At 38.4% G+C, this 18245-nt stretch overlaps 1 pseudogene; it reads right to left on the reverse strand.

Moving 5' to 3' along the window:
* Positions 1 to 4579: 4579 nt before the first annotated feature.
* LOC114091993 (homeobox protein TGIF1 pseudogene) lies at positions 4580 to 5704 on the reverse strand (annotated as a pseudogene).
* Positions 5705 to 18245: the final 12541 nt, after the last annotated feature.

Consider the following 18245-nt stretch of genomic DNA (forward strand, 5'->3'; position numbering starts at 1 on the left):
AGAAGATAATAGGACTTGCATTTGACTTGCGGGGATTTCTTATTTGCTACAGAAGTATCTGGCAAAGCTAAATAGCTTTGCATTACATCATTCTCTTCTTTTTATTTATCTTCTACATTTATTTATTTGACATGGAAACTTGTCCCACCCACCTCTGAGCACCATCATTGAATAAAAAGGATACCTTGGTATAAGTTCAGAGATTGCAAAATGGAATCTTCAGATTGGCACGCAGACCACTGACAACAAAACAACAACAAAAATGACAACAACATTTCACGGGTGTCTTTGAGCAGATGTTTAATTTCACCCTCCTCCAAAATGATCATGGCCTGCCATGAAACTTCCCATTTCCATTTTGTGACATTCATAGTATTGTTTGTTGTATTTTCTTTTTATAATTTCATCACAAAGTATTTGAAACTTATTTAGGAATGAGGATAAAGATTGCTATTTAAGATTGTAACCTACCTATCATTTTGTCCTTTCCTCTACCTTCCCTTCTCTTCAGAAAGTGAATGGAAGGTGTCAAAGCTGCCATGATTGCTTTTGGAATAGCCTGCTAGATTCAGGACCAATGATGGAGACTGTGCAATTGATGATGTGTGAACAGTTACTTCTGTTAAGGTAATGTGGCCCTAGCGTATCTGTAGCTTTCCTCACAGTTAATTGCTTGGGTTTTCGCTCAACAAAAGAAAATGTGCCAAATCTTAAGTAATTAAAAAAAGAAAAACACAAAAATCTCAGCACGTTAAGGTGCAACTGATATTCAACAGCTCTACATTAATCTCTGAGAAGCAAACAAATGAGTATTCACAGTTTTTATCCATGGTTTGGTCTTGTACAATTAAATACATTCTCCAGTCCCCAGAAATATTTATTGCACTGTAGGGATTTTTAAATATTTATATTTTATACTTAACAGTGTGTCTGGCCTAAAGAGGTGTACTTCAGTGATCCAAAGAGGTATCATATAGAGGTTGTGTGTTGTCTTTTCCATTTTAATTAGAAATCTTAATTGCTTAATGATTTATTTATTTAGGTCCTTCCTGAACCCACACTAATTTTAATGGCTTCCTTAGCTATCTCTAGTATAAAATTTTAATTTCTTCTCATTTATCTTGGCTAGGGATGGAGAAGAGTCATCTCCAGTTCTTATTGTGTGATGTTAGGGGTGCTAAAAAGATATCCTTCCTTCCCATGTTAGCTCTTATAGTTTTCTGTTAGTAATATTCTTTTAACAGGGAATAAATACCTTAATGTAATTTATTTATACATGGTGCCTACCAGCCCAATTGAAGCATTGTTTTTGCTTCAATGAAATATATATATATATATATATATATATATATATATATATATATATATATATAATATTTTTTAAGAAAATCAATGACCACATATAATTAGGCACTGACAGTAGCGAGATAGTTAGGACTACAGATTCTGGAGTCAAACAGACCTGGGTTAATGATCTGGCTCTACCACTTTCTAGTTGTGCAACCCAGGCAGTCTCTTATTTCTCTGATGCTCAAAATATTCATCTTTAAAACAGGAAGGAAATGCTCATAAAATGAGATTCTCTGTAAAGCACATGAAACTTTTAGCACAAGGCAAGACCACAGTGTATGGTTATAATAGGTGCTCAATAAAGGTTTGCTATTATCATCATTGTTATTCAAATATCTAGGCATTAAAAAATGTCTTTCTTGGAAAATTTGCTGACACTAAGTTATGCCTGTAAGATGTTTAAAATCATGCCAGAAAAAGTGGGCCTTCCATCTTCAACTGAGGCATTGGCTTAAATCTCATCCTAGGAAATCAATCAATATGAACCTCCTAGCACCTGAATCCTTGCTGTTGGTCCTCACTGAATATGTGCGATTCCAATCTGTTCCCACAGCTTTTGCCTCTTGCATCTAATTGTTTGACTTAGGGGACCTCCTGTATCCCCAGAGGTGTGGTAACCAAGATTTGGCCTGTCCCCTAGCTCTTCTCTTACCAGGAGGTTTATTACTCTACCTTATCTATCCAGGCCTGACCCTCTGGCTTGAATGCTGTGTTTTCATTTTGCCTGTCAGGCCAGCATGGATGGCCCATCCTTGGGCAATACACATGACACCAAGGTGTTAAAGTTATTAGTTAATGAGACTGGTGCAGTCTATACGAAAACACTGTTGTATAATCATTCATATGGAATTTTTATAGTCATCTTTCTATCACTATGTCAAAATACTTGATCAACTAACTTATGATAAAGAGAAAAGGTTTATTTAGCTCATGATTTTAGACTGAAAATCCAAAAGGCCATAGTGCAGGCTTGGCAAGGGATGTCCCACCCACAGCACAGATGGTAATGATGAGGGTGTATATGGGAACAAGCAGGTGATTGTTTATATCTTTAACAAAGAGGTAGAGAGAGTGGAAGTGGCCAAGGCTTGTTCCTTTTATGACAGCCCTCTTCTGAGAACTATCAAAGTGGTCTCAAAAGAAATACCTCATGCTCTAATGACCAGAGGGCCTTCTCTTAGGCTCTGTTTCTCAAAGGTTCTACCACCTCCAATAGAAGCACCCTGGTGACAAGTCTTTAATTACAATGGGGGACCTCAAATCATAATATTGCTCCTGGATTTTGGACTGAACCTCCAGCTTTAGTTTAGTGTCCACTTTACTTGGAATACTTAAATATGACCTGGTTGAAATTACCTATCATATTTCCAAGTCTCCTATGTCTTCTTAGAGTTTGCTTTGAATTACAAGAAAATTTTCATGGAACTCATTGTAAAAATAAAGTTTCAGATATAAGAAAGTACAGACACACACACGTATATTTTATGTAATTGACACTACTTCCTGCATTTACAGGTATTACTGTATCATAAACATCCCTTATTCTAAAACTCTCTTTATGAACATGATTTTAATTACTGCCAAATATTCTACCTACAGACTAGCCAAATTTTAATTAGCCATTCTCCGTTATTATGCATTTAAACTATTTCATATGGTTATTAGAAATTATATAAATGTAATCACATTTGTACACTAACATTTTTTCTAATAAATTGGAAACCCAGTTTTGATATACCTTTTAAAGAATAAATGATTAGTTTCTAAAACATTAAATAATGTATACATGTATTGAAACATCACCTGTTACCCCACTAATATGCATGATTTTGATTCTTATACATTAGTTAAAATTTATTTTAAAAAGGAAAAAAATCTGATTATTTCTGTCATACTTGGTCAGAGTATTATTTTCTGAGACAATAGGATATATTTAACTACCTATCAAATGAGTAAATAGTATTGAGAAGGTAATTTTCTCTTGGTAAAAATGAATATATGCAAGTGAGGCGGGACATAAGGACTCTACTTATCCTTGAATGATAGAAATATACCAAAGGAATAAGGAGAAAAGTGAAGCTAAAAGAAGTCTGGGGGGGCTGGGGTTGTGGCTCAGTGGTAGAGCACTTGCCTAGCCCGTGTAAGCCACTGGGTTCGATTCTCAGCACCACATAAAAATAAATAAACAATATAAGGCCATTGTGTCCATCTACAACTAAAAAGAAAACAAGTCTGGGGACTAGAAAACTGTTCTCTGTTCCTGGGGAACACTTGCAGTGCCACAGTAAAGAATATACTCCTTTTCTACTTCATCCATGGAGATAGAGACTGCTAGTTAATGACCAGGTCTGTTTGCACCTCTTTCTGGACACAGAGCTGGAATCTATTTCTCAGGCTTCCTCACAATGAAGCGCATCCAAAGGAAGATGAGCAGAGTGACATAAGCAACATTCAGGTCTGCCCCCTAGCAAAGTCCTCTCGTTCAATCCTCTATGCTTTCCCCCACCCACTTGATGTAGATGAGAAGTAGGTGACCTTGGAAGCCATCTGTTGAAGGTGGTGGAGCCCCAAGTACGTTCCTTAATCTCTACATGGAAACCACTGCTGATGTAACAGATAATGGGAGCCAGAACCCACATTAATTCTTGACATGTCCTTCTCCCTCACGCTCCACATCTCATCCATCATTAAGCTTTTGATTCTGCTTCTTAAATGTGTTAAATCTGTTCCTTTCTTTTCTTGTCTTCCACTAATACATTTTTTGATAAAGAAAATATTATGAAAAAGACATCAATCAACTAGATTCACACTTGTTTGAAAAGAATTTGAAAATTAATTAGGCAGTATTTTGAAATTAATTAGACAGTATGTGGGCATCTTGTTCCACATGGGAAAGGAATGATGCTATATGTTCTAAGTCTTGCACATTCTGAAAAATCACCAACAAAAAAGAGAAGAAGAGGAAAAAAAATTACATGATACTGAGAGCCATCTCATATTATGAATAATCTACCAAGAAACATTCAAAAAAGTAACTCTTTGCTTCTACAAATGAATAATTCTTGTGTTGATTGTACTCCATTGAAGACATTTCACTAACAAGAAGCTTCATTTTAGCAATCCCATGTGCAAATTTTAATAAAATATATTAAAAATTCAATTCATATCTTGCCCTCACTGTCCAGCAAGCATGACAACATTTTTGAGAAATCTTTTGCTACAGCAGGGGTTAAGCCATAGTTTTGCCTGAAACGCCCATCTCTGCAGTCTGTTTGGATATAACATCCACCAGAAGCTGAAATCTATGAAAATCCTATTTGAGGTCTGGTGGAGTGAGAGAGGAGTGTTGAAAAGACCACTCCTGAGTATTTATTTGTACTCAATTCAGATTTATATGTGTCCTCTGGGTATAAGAGAGAGATGCTGTAAAGTTGCTGACTGCCATTTGCTGTATATCTGTGATTTGTCCCACATCAACCAATGGCAGAAAGAGAAAAGCACATCTTTCAAAGCAGTTAGAGTAGCATGGCAGACCACTGATGGACAAGCCAAAATTGATCCAGGGATAATGGCTTTGGAGACAGTGGCCTCCCCAGGGTTAGGTTTGGTCTAGTTGTACAGGAATAAAATAGGCTCTTCTCTAGAGCTGGCATGATGTTTTCAATACCCATTGCAGCCTAGAAATACCGAGGTGCCACAAGAAATCAAACACGTTTGAAAGTGGGTAGGCAAGGCACACTTTTACTTCTTCCAGAACATCTCCCTACCTACTGGAACCTGACTAGCAAGTGCTCCTGGGCGGGCAGTCCACCTCTCTATGTACCTAGTGCAGTGCTGCCCATTGCCTTGATTGGAGGAGCACAGGGGTACAATCTATGTGATTGGCTAATTTTAAAATTGGGGTGGGCAAAGGAAAGGGCTACCATCAAATGGCTACAATCGGACCCAATTAAAGCTGAATACTGTATTTTGAAAATAGACTAGATTTTCTATTTCTCACATGTACAGCTAGCTTCAGAAATCTTGGCTCTAGAGCAAGAAATGATGAATCTTGGCCATCCTCTCTCAGCAAGTCAGGGAGAAGCCTATACCTGGTGTGGATGAACCAGCTACAAACCTGTAGCGTGGACAGGTGTGTTTGCTGGGACAATATTGTTTTTTCTTCCTCTGAGGGACAGGCATTTTTTTTGGTGCTCATATCCTGCAGAATCTAAACAGACTCCTTGGGCAGGTTGCCTCTTCTCATTCTCTTGCCCCAGTCAGTGGAAGAGGAAAGGTCCAGAGGTGTGTCCAAGTTGTCCTTATCATCAGTCTTGCTGTGAGATGCCCCAACCTCACTGTTCTTGTTCTTCATTCTGGAACTGCTCTCCCAGTGAAAGGCAATGTTGAGAAATCAAGGGACCAGGAGCAGGGACACAGCAGGCAGAGGCAAGGAGTTGTCCTCCTTCACTGCTGACTCTCCTGCAACTTATAGGATGTGCCCCAGCTGTTATTGTTGAGCAAGGCACCAGGATCCCAGGTGCCTGTTCCTGGATGGAATTCAAGTGACTCATGGACCTCCTACTATAGAGATCTTAAGGCAGCTAGAGGGGACTCTCCCTCACCCAGCTCACTCCCCTCACCATCTCCTTCCTTCCTGGCTCCTGCATGATGCACCTAAATGCTGTCAGAACTTCCACCAACACTCTTGCCTGAGTTACCCTGCCATCTTCTCCTGAACTGCTGAAGTCTTTCTAACCTGCATCTACCCTAACCCCTTTTCCAACCTATCTCCAGGTCAAAGTGATTTTTTTTTGGTAAAAGTGAAAATCTGGTAACATTACCTACCCACTTAAAATATTTAAATAGCTTCCCATTGTTTTAAAAACAAAGGTACAGTTTCTTCAATGGTCTCTACATATCTATCTAGCCTCATCCTCAGCCCCAACCACACTGATATTCCAGTTGCTTGTAATACTGTGCCAAAAAATGCTCTCTCTCTTTGAAGAGAATTTGCATATGTATATCCCTTTCTGGATGCTACTTTGTGTGTGTGTGTGTGTGTGTAGTTATTTTGTATTTATCTTAAAGATAGTTCAAGTGACATTTTCTAGGGATGCCTAAGTAGGTCATTTGATTTCCCCCTAGGCTCATGTAGTACCTCATGCCTTTTTTGTAGTCTCTGGCACAGTTGAAATTTACAAATCACATTCGATTGTGAGATTATTTGATTCATTCCCCCTCCCCAAAAAACCTGTAAGTTTCTTACAAGTAGGGAAGGTACTTCAACAACCATCATATCCATGCTCATGGAAGGAATGAAAGAAGGAGAGAAGTAAAGAGAGAGAGGGAAAAAGTTTGGGGGAAATAAAAAAACTGATGGATGAAGTGATTTGTCATCACATGATTCAATATCAGGAGCCAGGATCTTGGTTGAGCATGAGGAACCACAAAGTTTATAAGTTTTCTCGTCCTGTTACTTGTTTTTTGCTTCCTGTTGTTATATTTGGATGTGAGGTGTCCCCCTTAAGCTCATGTGTGAGAATATGTAAAATAGTTAGCCAGTGGAGTCTCTCTCTGCTTCTTGATCATCATGTGAGCTGCTTCCCTCCACCACATCTGCCATCATGTTTTGCCTCACCTAGAGTCCCAAAGAATGGAGCCAGCCTTCTATAGACTAAGATCTCTGAAATGTGAACCCTCAAATAAACTTTTTCTCCTCTACAATTGTTCTGGTTGGGTCTTTTAATTGCAGCAGGGAAAAAGCTGACTACAATGCTTGCCTTTGTGCATAGGTCCTTGTAAGGGACCGGCGAACGACGGAGGAAGAGACCACCAAGAGACCGACTCATGCAACAGCAAAAGGGGGTTTATTGAAGATCCAGCATGCTGGGGCTCTGTGCTCACTCAAGGAGGGAGAGCAGCCCAGAGCCCCGAGAACAACTTGAGCAGGGTTTATATACATTTTTTTAGGGAGGGCAGGGACTTTACATACATCACAGTCCCCTTCAACAAATCACCATACACCGCGGGAAAATCAAACAACAATTCTCGAACATGATTAGTACATTCATTGGCGGGAACAGGTCGGGCAGGGGTGATAGGTCAGTCCTAAGAAGGGGGGTACATTCAAACTGATTGGTTTAGGCCCTGAATGCCTATGTGCCAAACTGCACAGGGCCCAGGTTATTGAACAACTAAATGGTCAGGGGGAATATCTACTGGGCAGTCCCGTGAATTGTCCTAACAGCTACAGGAATTTCAGGTTTTGAGTGTAGCATAGGAGCTTAACAATACCTGGTCTTTTACATTTTAACTCAGGCTTGCAGCTTAGAAGCTTTACAATGCCTGGTCTTTAACTTCAGTTTCTTTTATCCTTTCAGTCCTCTTCTGCTGAAACACCTGCTGCACTTGAAGAAATCTGGTTCCCCTAGAGATGAGCCCAGGAGTGACTTCACTGCCCCCTCACCAAAATCAATTACCCTGAGCTTTGCTCTCCTAAGAAAATATTCAGGCTTTGGATACAGAATGGGTCTTGTTTCCTGTCTTGATTCAACCCTGCTTGATATTTGGTCCTAACCAAGTCATCGAATCTGCTTCTTCACCACTATGATGAATACTAATCCCTCTTCATAGGGTGAATGTGAGGAATGAAATAATGGTTTGGAAGCACCTCATGAATAATAAGTGCTCAGTAAATGGTGCTGATGTTTTTAAAAAACTGAACGCAAAACATTAATTTTCATTTTCTGACTATACTGTAAGTTCTCTGAGTCCAGGGACCATGATGTATTTATCTTCATTCACTTAGTACTTAGTGCAATACCTGGCACATGGTGGATGCCCAGTGAAATGTTTATTAAAATGAATGCCACTAGAAATATAAGGTTGGATCCAGTTGCTGAGATATAATCAGGGGTTTGGATAGCCTCAGATCAACCTCTCTGAGGTCTTTTCCTTCTTATTAATGGCTAGTCAATAGATACAAGGAGAAAATGAAGACAGGTAAGAGACAAGTAAGGAAAAATACAACATTGAAGTGGTATAAGAATAACTCACCTATAAACATGAGTGTTGATGTATATTTTTCAACTTTTGATCTTGAGTCAGAACTTACTACTCTTAAATCCACAATTGCTATTAACAAGATGAAATGATGGCTATAGGAGCTGATGGCAGGTGTGGAAATATAAGGCCAGCTTCTGTACCATTTTCTGACTATTTTCATTTTCCAAGACCAAGATTAAGTGTCTGACATAGTTTGGAAGCAGTTAGTTCTCTCCAAACCTAAATTAAAGCTTGAGCCCAAAGTAATGGTACTGAAAGGACCTTTAGTGCTGCAGTCTGGCTGGGCACAAAATCACGAGCCACCACACACCTTGTAGATTCAAACAGCAACTCTTTATTCTCGAACTGTCACCGGCACTTTACACACACATTCTGGGCAAAATCCACACACTCCACCGGGCTCTGAATCCCAAATACTCTCTGAATCCCGCGAGAACTCAACGGGAACTCAAGGAGCGGGTGTGCCTGAGGCAGCAGGATACGCCCTATTCCCAGCAGGGTACACCTTAAACCTGGAACCGCCCTAAACCCAAGGAGCGGGATACTCCCTAATCCCAGCAGGATACACCCTAAACCTGGATCTGCCCTGGTCCTTGAGCAAGGTCACCTTACATGCAATGTCACTGCAAATGACCTGGGTCATGCCATGCGTCATACCTACTTGGCAATGGCTCTCAGCACTTTAGGAGCTAGGGGCTAATTGAAGGCAACTGGGTCAGGAGCATGCTGGTTAAAGGAATTAATGCTGGTTTCATGGAAACTTGCAAGGGTGGATTATTTCCTGAGAATGAGGGTTGTTATAGAGAGTGAAGCCTGTCTTCTCTGCAGTCTTTTGCTTTCCTTCTGGTCATTTGACCTCTTCCACACTACTGTACCACATACCTGCAATATGATGCATTTACCATGTTATAATACAGCCAGAGATCTTCCCAGAGGCCAAACAAGTGGGGACACAAAATCTTGGAAGTTCAGTCTATAAAATTGAGATATCTCTCTCTCTCAATAAAGTGTCAAGTATTTCGCAACACAGAATATACTAAGAAAGTGTCCTTTTCTAACTTTCACGAAAGCTCCATATATGTAATAAGCAGCAGGGATGCTTTTTGGTCTTACTACCAGGGATGTGCCCAAGTTTTGAACAAAGCTTATACATATTTGGTGGTTCACTTTAAGGGAAAGAATACAAAATTATAATTGTAAAATTAGACACAAAATTGAATTTTTATTTAAAATATCAAAAGAAATCACAACAAATTACAAATTTCAAAAGCTGACAAATATAGCAAAAAGTCACAAAGTCTGGGGAACAAACATTTTTTTTGAAAGCTGCCTAACACGCCTTTGTAAAACTCCTTTCCTGCATTTTTGGCTGCATAGTATGATGACAATTCTATATATTTTTAATAGAGAGAATAGATATATAATTGTGTTTTTCTTTTTGTATGGTTGACTTTTTTTTAGTTGTAAATGGACATAATACCTTTATTTTATTTATTTATATGGTGCCGAGGATCTAACCCAGTGCCCCACACATGTGAGACAAGAACTCTACCACTGAGCCACAACCCCAGCCTGAGGTTTTCATTTTTTTAATTTATGGTTTCTAGAAGTTTCTGCCTTCATAAATCATTATAACATCATGCACTTTTTAAAAATTGTCAAATTTGGAAATTTGGGAAACCTCTTCACAACCAGGGTCACTCAGGTGAATTGGGTTGGCACGAACAAATCACACAGACACAGAAAATACCTTTTTTCTTGGGGCTTTTCAGGATGGCTCCTCCTCCTCCAGCTTAAGCTCCCACAAGGGGCACAAGAGAAAAACACAGGAGACTGGAGGTGGGGGGGAGGGAGGGAGAGGGAGGGGGGGACAGGCCCTGAACCTTGGTTTTTATTGAGGAGAACCATTAGATAGAACATTCCATCCAAAAAAGGTAAAGGGTAGTATTACAAAGGAATGAGAAGGCAGCCCACTCCTATTGGGTAACGCCCATTCCCAGAGCCTAGCTCCCCTGTGGATCCACCTGTTTCCTGTGCAAGGGAAACCAGTCTCCACACCTCCACAGCTTAAGGCTAAGGGTGCTCAACTCCTATATGGCAGTTCCGACATCTATCAATTTTGTATCATGTAAGATCTGCATGAGTTTGGATCACTCCAAATTTTCTCGTCCAGGGACTAATTTTAATACTCTTTGAAATGACACACCTGTAAGTCAGGGGGTAGTGTCTAACTCTTGGTTTTGTGTTATTCTCACTTATGTTAGTGTTCTGTACTGAAGTAGCAGGACATTTACATCTTATCCCAGTGTGCTCACATGATTCATTCCTCTTCACTAATTTGATAGCAAATTAACCCACAAGTCTCTCCATTATTTCCATTTGAAATTTATTTCTTCCTCTCAATAAGTTACAGCTTTTGGTATTATCTGAAACATATTTTTATTATAATTCGCTTCTCATAGTTAGAATTGTTTCTAGTGAGTTCTTATAAAATTTATGCAAAATATTTTCATGGTATGGTGCATTTGTAATTGTGCCTGCTGCATAATCAAGTATATTCATGACTTAGGAATTGATTAAAACCCAAGCCCTCTGATTACCATTTTATATCTCTGGTGTATGGAAGAATTTTTGGTAGATTAGCTTCTGGCTTTGACTATTTCAAAACTTGTTTTTCCGGTTCACATCCAGCACTAGATGCTATAGGACATTATATTGTGATAAGAATCCTGTCCTTGTACCTGCTATCAGATAAGATCAACAGAGAGGGTGGTAGGAATATTTTTAGAAGCTGTTCCTTTACCAGACAGGAGCTCAAATAACACATAGAAGAGACTGATAACCATATAAATACGTCCTCCTAAACCCAAACTGAATATACCTTCCTAACTCAAATTCCCCAGACTGGATTCTCAAAAATTCTTGTGACCTACTCCAGTGCTACAGAATACAAGAAAAAGTATGATGCTGAAAACTGAGAGGAAGGAGTGATCCTGTAAGTCGGCTAAAATATATGAATTTTTCAAACTTGACAAAAATATATGGCTATGTGAATATATAGCTAGAATCCCTTCCAGGGCCTTGGAAGGGGCTGATGTAAGAGAGGAGTCTTGAAGCTTTAGCTTCATTAGTTCCCCTGAACATTCACCTTTGAAGAGCAACCCATTTCATCCAGTAATCTGTAGTTTGGTGTGATGAACTCTAGAATCAGGCTCCTGGTGTCAACAATACGACACCACACTTTTCATAGTACCTTATGGATCTTTGTCTATCAGTACCACATCTCTTAGACATGGTGGTGCCCAACTTGCTAATCAAATAACACTTAGAGAAGAAAATTTTAGTAAAAGAGAGGAAAAGAGAAGAAAAAATAAAAAGATGGGAGAATGAAGAGTAAAAGGTCAAGAAAGAGGTTTATGTGATAAGAAGCCATCAAGCCAGGAAGTAACATAAACTTCAGCTGTCAGGGTCATAAAGCATTGACTGACCTTGTCCAGCCGATGCCGAAGTCCACCTGCACATCGCTTTAGCCACATAAGCTTACTGGGTGCCACAGTAGATGTTTCTAGCTTACTGGCAGTGGCCTGTATCAAAGCTCTCTCTTGTTTTTGCCTGAGGGCCTTTTCCAGCATCGGAGAGCTCATTCACCAACTGGAAGTTCGGGGTGGGTGGGCGACCCTTACCGCAGGGATGGGAGTTGGTAGATAAATACCCCAGATATTGGGCTTTTGGTGGAATTCTTTTCCTTTTTTAAATTTTAAATTCTTTTTAGAAATCATGAAAGTAGAATGTATTTTGACAGATTATACATGGAATATATATATATATATATATATATATATATATATACACATATATATATATATATATATATATATCATTTTAATTAGGATCTTATTCTTGTGGTTGAACATGTGTGGAGTTATACTGGTTGGTGGAATGCTTCTGAGTTGAGTTCCACAGGATTTTTCTGAGGATCCCAGAGGAACTGAGCACCAGGTGCCCACAGAGATGGCCCCCTCGTTAAGTCACTCACTTATTGGCATCTTTCCTTTCCATGGCTCCCTTTCCCCACTCCCTGAGATAACCTCTCAAACTACCCAAACTCAATTCTTGTCTCAGGATCCACTTTGAAGCCTCACAAATCAAGACACCTGGTGTAAGTCATGTGCAAGTAATTTATGGTAAGTGTAAGCTAAATATTAAAATACAAAAAATGTGGAATATGGTGTTTAAAGGAAATAAACAATTTGGAGATACCAAAAAAACTTATTAAAATAACTTATTTTTGTGTTACAGGCATCTGTTTAAAGATAATACAGATCTGCAGAAACTAATTTAGTTTCTATGGGAAGATAAAAAAGAACTGAATTATTGCATTCAGGTCTTTAAAATTCTCTTGCGTTTATATTCCAACTCTGGCTTATTAAAGGGATCTGTGCTCTGTTAACATACACATGTGCTTACAATATAAACAGCTTAACTAGACATCTGCGTTGACTACATGGAAGAGGCAGTTAACTTTTTGCCTTGTTTCTGTTCAATGATCTTGATATTTTAGCCTGTTGGCCAGATGAAACAAGATCATTTTTTTGATACCAGATGTGTCACAGTTTGGGCTTGCATTTTGCAGGTGCTCCCCCCAGCTGGGAAGATGGAAATTTGCCATCTCTCAGGGATGATGATTCAGGATAGAAATATAAGTGTGTTAAAAATAATTCAACATATTAATGGAGGGCTTTGTCCCTTGTGGGCTGCTTATGCATAACATATGAGCAGACCAGCAGCTGTTCTATATTTTAAAAGGAAAGTTAGAAAGTTAGATGCATACAGAGCTATTCAAAACATAAGCAACTGCTTGAAGTCATGGAAACAAGATTCAACAATAACCTTTTATTTGTGAAGCTTCCCAAGAAATAATAATCCCACCGGGCTGTGTTCAGGTGGTCTCAGGGCATTGAACAGTTGTTATGTTCCATCATTTGGATTCACTCCATCTCCCTTATATAGTGGTAGAGATACTACCTTTATTACATATGGGGATTGGTTTCTAGCTGATTTCTACTATCCAATATTTAATCATAATTTTAAAAGTACCTATTTGTTTTTCCCCCTTTTCACTTGAATATATTGTGAAAGACCTAAAAGGTCTTTTATGATGAACTTGTCAATTGTGATATCGTATTCCAGCCGGTAAAGTAAGAAGCCTTAGCAGATAATGTTCATTGTACCTATTTTTTTCTTCAAGAACACTTAAGATTAATAATATGAACCAACATCAAGGAATGACACTATTCTTCACATTCACACCTTGTCTTACACTGATTCAAGAATATTTTACGTAACATATTTCTCTTTCTCTGGAGTTAAAAGAACAAATTAGCTACAGTTCTTGAGAGTCTGTCTCTCTTGGGTTGGTATCTGTGTTATTTCAACTCAACTACATGTGAAAGTAGCAGTGACCACTGGTCATGTAACCAGCAAGGTCTATCCATGACACGGAGTGAACATTTTATAGGAAATATAGCATTTTATAGGAAGAAGTTTGGAAGGAAAGGGATTGCCTGACGGTGTTGGAATCTGGAGTGTGGCCAAGGAAAAGTGCTCCAATTTAAATCTTAGGACCTGTGTTCTAGGCATCGTGCTCTTGCTTAACAAACTGCAACCCTGAGCAAGCCTTAAAAACAAGATGGCGTCTAAGTTCTAGAATCCTGTTTTATTACTATGATTATTAAAAGGAAAGGTGTGTAACAGGAGAGATTTTGCTTGGAGGAAATGGTGACTGCAAGTTGTCAAAGTACTTTTGCAGGGGTGGGGAGTTGACAGCTGAGGGAAGTTATCCTCTTTTTGAGATGGTCTAATCCCCGTCAGGCCTTGCCTAACCAGTCAGAAAACAATTCCACCTTACCTGGAGAGCACCGAAGTCTCAGAGCCCAGGCCAGGGGCATTGGGATGGAGAGTGGTGGAAATGTCTAGGAAAGTTCTCATTACACTAAGGCTCACCGAGTAGGCATTTCCCAAAAGCATGTTTGAAGTGTGGGAACCCATGACTGGCCCTTTTTTCCATTGGTGAAACAAGGTAAAATGACTTTCAATTTAACATGAGTAATTATATTTCAGTATCAGCAGAAAGTAACAAAAATGTAATTTTACAGAGTAAATACTAAAAAAAGAAAGGTATTTTGAATTGTAATTTAAAAACTTAGAGCTGAATTGGATTATTTATTGTGTCTTCATCCTCAATAATGAACCCACATTGTTGAAGATCTGGTTTAGGGTGGGAACTGTTAATATTTTTTTCTTCTGCCAATGTCCAATATTCAAAGAATACTCAGGTGCTTTCAAAGATTTGGTAAATAGAACTATATCTTCTTTGAGTGCATCCTTGGGGTAGGACTTATAAAAACTTAGTTTTACAAGCTGGAAAAACATCTTGTTTCAACATCCTGGTTTTGTAGATAAAGAATCATAAAGAATCCAAGATTTTGAGTGACTTTACTAAGGTCTCTCTACTGGTATTAAGAGAAAAGAGACTAAGAATCGTGGTTCTTTAGGATGACATCACACTGTTAGATTAGCAGAGACATTTATCAATGAATGTTGACAAAAAAAGATAGATTCTGACAATGAATTATTTTTCTATGATTTCCATCTATGAGAGCTGGTTTAAATCAACCATTTCTAAGGATGACAAAAGGAAGGAGTCTTGTATAGTCTGAAAGAAAAGCAGAACTTTGTCTTACTGATTTGGTTTATTTTTAGTCATTTATTTTGAATTTCAAGTTGCATTTAAAGAGAGCATGATGGAATCTCCCTGCCATTTCCCTTTCTATCTCTTCCCCCTCTTCCTTATTTTGGATTAGCTTCTGCATATCAGATAAAACATTCAACTTTTAGCTTTCCGGGTCTGGCTTATTTCATTTAGTATTATAGCCTCCAGGTCTATCCATTTATGATCAAATGCTGTAATTTCATTCTTTATGGCTGAGTAATACTGCATTGTGTATAAAACCCACATTTTCTTTATCCATTCACCTGTTGAAGGGCCCCTTGTTTGGTTCCATAGCTTGGCTATTATGAATTGTGCTGCTATAAATATTGATTTGGCCATATCCAAATAGTATGCTGATTTTAGCTATTTTGGATATATATAAAGAGGAGTTGGATAGCTGGGTCATATGGTGGTTCCATTCCTACATTTTTGAGAAATCTCCATTCTGTGCTGTTATAATGTTTGCACTAATTCTCTGCTGCTCCAGAGTGGCTATACTAATTTGCAGTCCCACCAATAGTGTATGGGTGTGTCTCTCCCACATCCTCAACAGCATTTATTATTATTTGTATTCATAAAAATTGCCATTCTGACTTGAGTGAGATGAAATCTCAATGTAATTTTGATTGGCATTTCCCTGATTGCTAGAGATGTGGAACATTTTTTTCATATATTTGTTGGCCAATTGTATTTCTTCTATTGACAAGTGTTTTGTTTAGTTATTCTGTCCCATTTTTAATCGGATTATTTGTTCTTTTGGTGTCAAGTTTTTAAAGTTCTCTATATATTCCGAGGGGCAGGTGTCAAAGATCTTCTTCTGTGCTGTAGGCTCTCTCTTCACACTCTTGTTTCCTTTGTTATGAAGAAGCTTTTTAATTTTATGCCATCCCTCTTACTGATTTTTGATTTAATTTCTTGTATGTTGGGGGTCTTGTTAAGGAAGTTGGTTCCTGTGCCAACAAGTTTGAGTGTTTGTTGGGTCTATATTTTCTTCCAGAAATTCAGAGTTTGTCGTCTAATTCCTAGGTCTCTGATTCACTTTGAGTTGATTTTTGTGCAGGGTGAGAGATAGAGGTCAAGTTTCATTCTTCTACTTATAGACATCCAATTCTCCTAACACCATTTGTTGAAAAGGCTACAGTGGTGGACTAGATGAAGGGGACTAAGGGGGAGGGATAAGACATGGGAGAATGGAAGGACAGCTGAATGAATCTGACCTAATTTTGCTATGTACATATATGGATATACCACAGTGAATCTCACCATCATGTCTATCCATAAGAAACTAACTCAAAAACAAAACAAAACTACCAAAGTAAATAGCAAAAAGATCAGTATAGTAGAGGGAAAGGAACACAGGGAATGGGGAGGGAAGGAAAAGGGGAAATACTGTAAACTGAATTAGATCAAATTATATTCCATGATTTTATGTCAAAATGAATCCTAATGTTATATATGACTAAAAAGAACCAATTTTAAAATAAAGCATGAGATTTTTATGTTTAATGGGATCTTTATAAAGGCACTCATGTTAACTTCTCAAAGTTCTTTCCAAGTTTTCATTCCTATTAAAAAAAAAGTTTACTTGCTACTCTTTTTAGTCAGAAAGGAAACTAAAATTGGGTGAATTTAGACTGTGAAATTAGTGGATGAATTGTCTGGGAATCAGTTTCTTTTCAACATCCCAAATAAGAAGGACTTATAGATGGACACCATCTGTTGACTGATATCTGTCAACTAATGAATGGGTAAACAACATGTGGTATATCTATACAATGGAATATTAGTCAGTCACAAAAAGAAATGAAATACTTATACGTGAAACAACATGGTTGATCCCTGAAAACTGTTAAATGAAAGAAGCCAGACACAAAAGGACACAAATTCTATAATCCTATTTATATGACATGCCCAGAATAGGCAAATCCACAGAGCTCTGAGGTAGTTTCCACTGGGGCTGTGACAAGGAAAGAGTGGAGACAGACTGCTGATGGGCATGGGGTTTGTTTTTCCAATGGTGAAAATGTTATGGAACCACATGGTGGGAATATTTGTATAATGTTTAAAGCGCTACTGAAGTATACACTTGAAAACTGTGTGCATGACCACATTGAATTTTGTGATGTGTGTTCTACCACAAATTATAAGAAAAGGGGATTGAATCAGTGAAGCTTCAGTATAGCATCCCTCTCCGTGATCTATGATTTGTGAATAGGACCAAGCCTTGAGATTCAAGGACACTCATTATCTTGGAAGTTAATGGTTTCTATAGATTTGGATTTCATATACAGGATTTGGGGGTAAAGGGAGGGCCAGGGTTTATGCGCAGATATCCCAGAGACTCCTGTTACTTCTACTACAAAGACTCTGCCTTTTAGTTTAAGAGTGAACAATCTTGGAAGGTCTCAGGCTCTTTTCTTTTTTACTCTATGCAGACAAATCACTAGATTGATTACAAATAGAAAGGTTTAAACCAAGCCTTGATTTATCTGGACTCCTCAACTGTCATGTAGGCAGGTGAGGCGCATACCCTCACCTGTTGGTCAGACCTGTTCCTCCTCCACTGGTCCTGCCCCTCTCTAGCCCTGAAGGGCCCATCCCCCACTCTAACATAAGGAGCTTGTGTTTTGTTCCTTGGTCTCTTGCTGAGCTTTCTTTTTGACAATTCTTACACATTCAGTCCACTGTGAGAGACCTTCATTTTAGCAGCAGGGTTACTTGGTGACAGAGGTTATTCATTTGTGCTTTGAAATTGGATGTAAGAAAAAAAATTGTTGTACACTTTCTTCGTGGCATGATTCTAATAGTCTTTGTTTCTTCATTTCTTAACACACACACACACACACAACACGCACACATAAATATAATGGTTGTTCTTGCTCTGGCAGTGATTTTCCCCCAGATATAAAAGTTATATTGGCTGTTATTGGCTACATTAAGAAACCTCCAAAGATTGGTCGATCTTCTAAGAGAATATTTATTTTTATTTAAAAATATGACACATCAAAGTGAAGCAGTTACATTAAAAAAAAAATAAGAAGACCTAAAACCTTTTCCTAGAATTGGAGGAAGGGAT

This window comes from Marmota flaviventris, chromosome 14, assembly GCF_047511675.1.
Source record: "Marmota flaviventris isolate mMarFla1 chromosome 14, mMarFla1.hap1, whole genome shotgun sequence".
Taxonomy (NCBI): domain Eukaryota; kingdom Metazoa; phylum Chordata; class Mammalia; order Rodentia; family Sciuridae; genus Marmota; species Marmota flaviventris.